Source organism: Papio anubis, chromosome 11 (genome assembly GCF_008728515.1).
Source record: "Papio anubis isolate 15944 chromosome 11, Panubis1.0, whole genome shotgun sequence".
Taxonomy (NCBI): Eukaryota; Metazoa; Chordata; class Mammalia; order Primates; family Cercopithecidae; genus Papio; species Papio anubis.
Genome location: NC_044986.1, coordinates 111,591,214 through 111,600,289, shown reverse-complemented (window position 1 = coordinate 111,600,289; position 9,076 = coordinate 111,591,214).

The window sequence follows — 9,076 nt, the reverse complement described above, 5'->3', positions numbered from 1 at the left end:
ATCTGTGCTATGGGGAAAGCAAAAAGCATATATTTTCTTTGTTTCGTTCATTTTGTTTTTTTAAATTTTGTTTGTTTATTTTTTTTGAGATGGAGTCTCAGTCTGTCACCCAGGCTGGAGTGCCGTGGAGCTACCTTGGCTCACTGCTACCTCCACCTCCCACATTCAAGTGATTCTCGTGCCTCAGCCTCCTGAGTAGCTGGGATTACAGGAGCCTGCCAGCAGGCCTGGCTAATTTTTCTATTTTTAATAGAGACAAGGTTTCACCATGTTGGCCAGGCTGGTTTCAAGCTATTGACCTCAGGTGATCCACCTGCCTCAGCTGTGGAGGAAAAATATTAGATTTGAACTCAATTGAACATGGACACAAACAGTGGTCACCGAGTCCCAGAACAGGTTGTATGAGCCCCTTGGGGCTTTCATCCAGCGCTGTTTCAGAAAAATCTCTATTTCAATCTATTCCTACATATTAGTTATTGAAAAACAATAGACACTCACAAGAGTAAGCTGACCTTTTTGTGTTCCTTGAGCCCAGTCATGAAGAGCCCTGGTGACTGGACCTCATGCCAAACAACTCGCTACAAAAGAGCTGGGGTCCCAGACTGTGCCGAAGCCTCAGGAGCCCTCTCCCCATCTGTGCACAGATGAGTGGCCAACGCTGGAGCCCAGGCCGTTGCTTCCCGGTCTGGTGGTGAATCCTCCATGGTCTGATGAGTGCAAATATCTTTTCCCTTCTCCCCTTCCCGTTGCAATTTGCTTATTATATCATTTGCTTATTACATCGTTTGCTTATTATATCTGCATTGCCATTTACATGGATAAAGGTTATTCACCCTTAAAGGTATTGTGTGTGTGTCTTTTCTTCTCCTCTCGTGTGTTTCCCACACAGAACATCGGCCTCCCGAAGTGCTGGGATTACAGGAATGAGCCACTGCTCCCGGCCTGTTTCATTCATTTCAGAAATGACCAAATTGTAAGCTGAGATGGAGGTTGGGGTCTGGGAGATTTGTAGAAAGGAGAAAGAGTGATAAGAAGTGTGGGTAAAAATAAGTGTCCATATGAGAAGTGAGAAATTTGAGGGAAGCAGGGAGAAACCAGGGAGAGAAACCACAGAGGTCGCTTACAGGGTCAGCAGCATCAACATCACTCGGCAACTTGATGGAAATACAGATTCTGGGGCCCGTCCCAAGGGTTAATATAGTGGCACTCAGCTGCTATCCAGGACTTTTTCCTGTTCATGGAGTCCTGGAAAAATACTCCTCTAGGGCTGGGGTTTCCAAGGTGTAGATCTCAAAGCTTTTCTTGAGAAATCCTGAAAGAAGCCAGTTGTCATTCTCACCTCTACATCAACGTCCCACCTCCATAGGTCACCTGGAATTATTAGACTGATGCAAACGTAATTGCGGTTTTTGCATTGTTGGAATCTTCCCATTTGATATTGGATACATTCTTAAATAAATGTGGTTATCTTATATATCATTTTAATGGGCATTTCTTGCTTTAGATTTTTTGGCTAATGACTTATTACTTGCTGTTTATTTTATGTTTATTTTAGACTATGAAAATGATATTAGACAAAAAGCAAATTCAAGTGCTTTTCTTATCCGAGTTCAAAATGGGTCGTAAAGCAGCGGCGACAACTTGTGACATCAACAATGCATTTGGCCCATGGTACTAACAAACATACAGTGCAGTGGTGGTTCAAGAAATTTTGCAAAAAAGACGAGAGCCTTGAAGATGAGGAGCATAGTGGCCGGCCATCGGAAGTTGACAAAGACCAATGGAGAGCAATCGTCGAAGCTGATCCTCTTACAACTACATGAGAAGTTGCTGATAACTCAATGACAACCATTCCACAGTCATTCAGCATTTGAAGCAAATTGGAAAGGTGAAAAAGCTCGGGAAGTGGGTGCCTTAGGAGCTGAGCAAAAATCAAATCATTGTTTCGAAGTGTCATCTTTTCTTATTCTACGCAACAACAAGGAGACATTTCTTGATCAGATTGTGACAGGCAAGAAAAGTGGATCTTACATGACAACCAGTGACAAGCAGCTCAGTGGTTGAGCGAAGAAGCAGCTGCAAAACACTTCCCAAAGCCAAACTGGCACCAAAAAAAGGTCCTGGTCACTGTTTGGTGGTCTACTGCTGACCTGATCCACTACAGCTTTCTGAGTCCCAGTGAAACCATTACATCTGAGAAGGATGCTCAGCAAATCAATGAGATGCACAGAAAACCGCAATGCCTGCAGCCAGCATCAGTCAACAGAAATGGCCCAATTCTTCCCCAGGACAACGCCTGACCCCAGGGCCTACAACCAATGCTTCAAAAGTTGAACCAATTGGACTACAAAGTTTTGCCTCATCCGCCATATTCACGTGACCTCTCACCCACCAACTACCACCTCTTCAGGCACCTTGACAACTTTCTGCAGGGAAAATGCTTCCACAACCAGCAGGATGGCTCAAAAAGCCCGAGGGCCAACACTCACCTGGCATGAAAGGGAAGGAAAGTGATTCCGAGGGACGAAACCTTCTAGGTGTGGCTAACCCATAACCAACAAGGAGATGAGAAAATACTATAGAAGTTGAATTAAAAATAAAAATGGCCGGTGTTTATAGTGAGATTTTCCAAAGACAAATTAAGGAACTGATGTCTTCCTGAACTAGGTGTAACTTGGGTCAATTCCCAAATGAGTCTCTTAAGTATTTATTTGATCTCATTTCCACAGTTGAGTGGACAACTCTTGCCCATCACTCTTCCTTCTACACAGTGTTGCTAATGATTCCTCCTACTCTTCTTCTAGAACCTTCTCAACAGAAGATGCCAGAGGAAGGGGCCTAAGAAGATACATGGGAGGAAGTCCCCAGCGAACCATTTATCTATTTTCTCCACAGATCTACAATCCCAAATTGTTCAGTTGGAAACACTAGTAGGTTACGTCGCTTGCCCTAAATAAGCTTTGCAGAAATGAACAGATGGAGGAAAATTTCAAAGCAGCATGTGGGCGTTTCAGGCCCAAATCCCATTAACAGATAACAGGATTTATAACAGCAGTTCCCACGCAAAGCGTTGGAAATTTTGAACTTGTGTGTAATAGATTGGGCTCCCTCTCCCCTAAATTATCTGCACGTTGTACCTGCATCTGGGCCAAGCCCCTTTCTCCAAGCTAAGGCACCCACATTGTCAGGTAAGAAGTATGTGTGGTAGCTGGGCGTGGTGGCTCACGCCTGTAATCCCAGCACTTTGGGAGGCTGAGGCGGGCTGATCACTTGAGGTCAGGAGTTCGAGACCAGCCTGGCCAACATGATGAAACCCCATCTCTACTAAAAATACAAAAATTAGCCAGGTGTGGTGGTGAACATCTGCAATCCTAGCTACTCAGGAGGCTGAGGCAGGAGAATCACTTGAACCTGGGAGGTGGAGGTTGCAGTGAACTGAGATTGTGCAATTCTACTCCAGCCTGGGCAACAGAGTGAGACTCTGCCTCTTACAAAAAAAAAAAATTAAAAAAAAAAAGTATGTGTATTGGGAATAGCAGGAATGGGGCACAGGCCCATAGATGAGTAGCACCAAGTGGTCTTGCTTATATTGCTTCTTAATTATCTCCTTCTGCAGAAGAGTTGCGACAAGTTCTGGAGGGGTGGTGGCAGGGTTGTGGCAATCTGGAATTTTGTTTCTAAGGAAAGACAACTAGAAGATTGGTTGCTGTCAGGAACCCAAAGCACATGACTGCCAAAACAAGAGCAAGAGCACCTAGACCCAAGTTAATGTCAGCATATTGGGGTGCACCTCCTGGCACTATTGCAAAGGTGCCATAGTGACTGAAACAAGGGGATCCCTCAAAAGCAGCCTGGAAAGAATTTCTCATAGCTACTCAGAGGCCGATGTAAGAAACCCCAAGTATTCCTCGATGGGATGGGGAAGATTTGTGGGCTGAACTCCCAGAGGGAGCTGTTGACTGGATGCCATTGCTAGTGAGATCCATAGTTGCTTTATGTTGCCCTTCAGTCTGATAGGGGCGTGAAAACCCGAATTACCCTATTAGGACTAGAGTAGAAAGGAAGGTTCTTAATAAGGTCATTGACTACCCTGAAACTGTTTTAAATAAACATCCATAAACAGCAGTGGCTCAAAGTTGAAGAAAGTCTGTAAGTTTTCCCTGCTCCAGCAACCGACCTGGGTGCAGGTCTCCTATTTTCATGCATGTCCCATTGAATCACTGTCCTCCAGAAATGCAGGGACACATGAAACAGCTTTATGACCAATTCAAGTGGCCACAGAATACAGTATCAGTGAGTTGGGGTCCCTGGCACATCTTAAAACCTAGTCAAAATAGCATCCACACTATACACTGATATGCAAATACTTCCAACCTATTTCTGCTTTGACTTCTGCAAGGAAGCCTTCCTGACTTCCCTGGCTCCCTCTTAAATGTGCCCATGACATCCAGTTCTTCCTTACTGCATTTCCCCTGCGTGTCATTAGGCATTTAATGAGTTTCCATTACATGCTTAATGTCTGTCTTCTTTGCTAGACTGTGAGAGGGGAAAACATGTCTATTTGCCTCACCATTTTAACCCCAGAGCTTAGAAAGTATATGTTAACTAACTCCCGACTAATGGCCTAGAATATTTCAGGCATTATTTAATAAACAAAGAACTGAGTGAATAAATGACTGAATCAGTTAATCAACAGCATTCAATAAAGTGGGGGGGATTTTACAACATTCCTTCAAATAGGGGGGCATACTGCATGAAGAGTAATAACACCAAGGGCTAGTCATATACCATAAGATCAAAATCACTATTAAGAGGACTTGGTTGGGCTGGATGGGGACATTGACCTTCAAAAGATTCAATGAGAACCCTCGGTTGAAGGAGATAAGCCAAAACCTCAACTTCAATGCTTGTCAAATGCATATTTCTCCAATCTGGTATATTTTCAGCTGCCCAGGCAAGCAAGGAGTATCTTGATATATTTGCTTTGCCAAACCGGATCCCCTAAGAAAATTATGATATCATTTATAGCAACGATCACTTATGGGTAACCAGATAGGCATTATTGGAGAACTCAGAATGTACACTCAAAATCACGTACATGACACTGAATCCTAGAGGAGTCTTTGCTCACTTTACCCGGTTCTCTTGAACATATACATATACACTATTTACTAGACTATATTTATGCCGACAATCTAGAACATGGTAGCCCTAAGTGTGTCAGGTGATTATAGAGAATGCCCTATATTCATTACATAACTTTGGCTGCCTACTTTCATTTATGTAAAATAAATCAGACTCCTAGTTGAATACAGATGGACTAATGGCCCACCGCATATATTACTCTTATTCAGTTCAGTGAGGCTTCTGTGTCTGATTTAAGAGGGACTATATGCATTTTCTCAGTCCCCCACATCTGATCAACGGCAGTCATAAGACTAGGCATCAAAGTCTTGGGTTTTGGAAGTATAGCACGCTCATGTAAGCTGAAGAATGAAGGTTGGCAGAGCTCATTTTAGACTATGTGAGCTTTCTGGTTGTGATGGTTAATTTTTTGTGTCAACTTGACTGGGCTAAGGGATACCCAGATAGCTGGTAAAGTTATTATTATTATTTCTGCATGTATGTTTTCAGAAGAGGTTAACATTTGAATTGGGCAGGCTGAGCAAAGATCACCTCACCAATATGACAAGCATCATCCAATCTATTGAGGCCAGAAGAGAATTTTAAAAATGGAGGAAGGACAAATTTGGGGTTTTTTTTATTTTTTATTTTTTTAAGAGATGAGGTCTTGCTTTGTTACCCAGGCAGGCTTGTCTGGAATCACTGGCCTCAAGTGTTCCTCCTGCCTCAGCTTCCCAAAGTGCTGGGATTACCAGTGTGAGCCACGGTGCCCAGCCACCTCTTCTCGTGAAATGCATCTTCTCCTGCACGCAGACATTAGAGCTCCTGGTTCTTGGGCCTTTGGACTCTGAGATATAATGTGAGTGGCCTCCCAATTTCTTAGGTCTTTGGACTCAGACTGACAGTTGCACCATTGGCTGCCCTGGTTCTCAAGTCTTCAGACTGGGTCTGAATCACCCCATCGGCTCCTCCAGGTCTTCAGTTTGAAAACGCCATATCGTGGGACTTTGTGGCCTCCATCATTATGTGAAGGAACTCTCATAATCAATCAATCAATCAATCAATCAATCAATCAATCTCCTTCTCCCTTGCCCCTTTTCCCCACACCCAAAAGTGTCTTCCTTTGGTGGAAGGTTGTTGCACAATTGTATTCTATTGATCACCAAATATGAGTACTGCTTAACTTTTTTTTTTGAGGTTAGGAAGTGCTTAGTCCTGCACTTTGAGTTTTTGTTTTTGTTTTTTCTGAGATGGAGTCTCACTTTGTTGTCCAGGCTGGAGTGCAGCAGTGAGATCTCAGCTCACTGCAACCTCTGCCTCCCAGGTTCAAGCCATTCTCATGCCTCAGCCTCCTGAATAGCTAGGATTACAGCCATGTGCCACCACACCTGGATAAGTTTCATATTTTTAGTAGAAACAAAGTTTCACCATGTTGGCCAAGCTGGCCTCAAACTCCTGACCTCAAGTGATCTACCCACCTTTGCCTCTCGAAGTGTTAGGATCAGAGCATGAGCTACTGCACCCAACCACTGTGAGTTCTTGAACTCGTTTTACAAACAAAGTTTACCTCAAGATTTGATCCTATCAAAGTCATTATTACCTTATTTTTTCTAGTTTTTACTAAGACTATTATAATATGATTCTAACTTTATCATTTTTTATTTTCACAGGGGTCAACCAATCTTAATTTGGGATAATAAAGGAAACACAGGAATATTTATACTCCAAGGGCTATAGGACTATTTATGGCTCTTATTTTTAATATAGGTACAATATTGTATTTTTAATGACTTAACCCTCTTAGCATGATTTTGTGGAAAGCTCTTGTATTTTCAAATGGTGTCATGAGAGCTGAGACAAGGGATCATGGACTATGAAATGCTTTGTTGGAGCGCGAGGAGTAGGGAGAGGGAGAAGATATAAAAATGTATTAGGCTATGCGTTTAACATGCAGGAAAAGTTCTACAAGACAGGCCTCTGGACCTTACTCAATGCACTGCTGTGCTATAAGGTATAGGCTGGGTTGTTCCCTGTCTCTCTCTGTGAGAGCAGAATTCTAAGCATGCCTTTGTTCCTATCACTAATAGGTTGGTGCCATTACTTCTAGTGGCAAAAACTGCAATTACTGTTGCACGAACCTAATATCATCTATGATGTCTTGATTTTCCATCATTCTGTTCCTTAACAGTGCCAGGCCTAGGAAAATGGGTACAGTGAGCCCCCCTTTCTTTACTCTCCTCTCTCTGACAGCCCCTCTCATGATTCGTCCCACCACTCAGTTCAGTGCCTTATTCTTTCACTTTTTTTTTCTCTTTTTTTTTTTTTTTTTGAGACTGAGTCTCGCTCTGTCATCTAGGCTGGAGTGCAGTGGCATGATCTCAGCTCACTGCAACCTCTGCCTCCTGGGTTCAAGCAATTCTCCCTATCTCAGCCTCCCGAGTAGCTGCGTTTACGGGTGCCTGCCATCATGCCCGGCTAATTTTTGTATTTTCAGTAGTGTTGGAGTTTTACTATGTTGGCCAGGCTGGTCTCGAACTCCTGACCTCAGGTGATCCACCCACCTCGGCCTCCCAAAGTGCTGGGATTACAGGCATGTACCCAGCCCTTTCTTTCACTTTTTGAGCTCTCCAACAAAATCCAACCTCAGGAAATGACCTGATAAACTCATGCACATCTAGGCATTCATGTCTGAAAAGAGACAAATTGGCGATCCCTTCCAGGAAAACTTGGCTTGCCAATAAAACACACTTAAGTCAGAAGAATTATTTTCTGTTGGCAAAATTTCAGGACTCATTGACCTGGTGGCCATGAGTGGAATCACACTTTAGGAGGCCCCATATTCTACCACCTTTCTGTTGCATGCCCGGTATCCATCTCCCCCACCACTCCAGGTCAGTTTTATTAGTTGTTTCTGCTTTGAAATTCCCTCTCTGATCCAGAGCACACCAACTTCCGGTATCATAAGAAGAATAGGGTGTAAAAGTCAGCTCCAAACATTTCTTGGACTCTAATTACAGTACAATCAGTCCCAGAACTGATGGTATCCATGGTCCATCTAATTCCAGAAAGGAATTAAAGGTATGGGTCTGGGGAGAATTGTGACCGTTAAAAGAAAAGCATCAAAAGCTCACAAAACGTGATTGTCATCTTAAAGGTTAGGGACCAAATAAATTAAGACATCTCCTGGGGTGTTGTAATCCCCAGCAATATGACAGTGATTAAAAAAAAAAAAAAAGGCAGCTACTAACCACATGCAGCGTGGTTTAAATCTGACTCATCTGCTAGGCATCCCATCCTAATCAAAAGCTATTCAGGGGCTGGAAGGCAACCACCAAGCTCCAGCAGCAACGTGCCAGGGCCCACAGCTGCACGGCTGAAAATGTCACGCCAGGGATTGGCTGCCTCCCTTGCCCTGAGGACTGCATCCCGGCAGCTGAGTGGGGGCTGGCAGAGCTGCCCAGCCAGCTGTGTCTCATGTTGCAGTTGTCCATGGGCTTCACCTTCCTTTTTCCTTGAACCATGGAGTTTGGGGGGAAAAAATCTGCGAAGTCAAACAATGAAGAGGCCAGGGAATTGAACACCATTTCCTGCCCAAACCAAATAACGTCCTTTCCTGCAGGGACTCTAGCAAACCTTGTGGTTCATTTTTCTGAAGGTGTGCAACTGGACCTTCTTTTCTCTATCTAAGGCATGAAATCGAGGTTGCTTTGTTTATGAGTACGTGGAAGCAGGTACTATAAGGAAGAGAAAATCAGTAATGAAACAAAGGGAGTATATTTAATTTTTTTAATTTTCAAGCAAACCATCTTTGAGGGCCATTGCATTCCTTAACAACATGGGAATTCAAAGTGGCCCCTAGCCTCTACATGTGTAGAATTTCATAATTAGGAAAGGGGGTTTCTGAAGAAAGCATCAATGATGTATTGAGCACCTAAGCATGCCCAAGAGACCA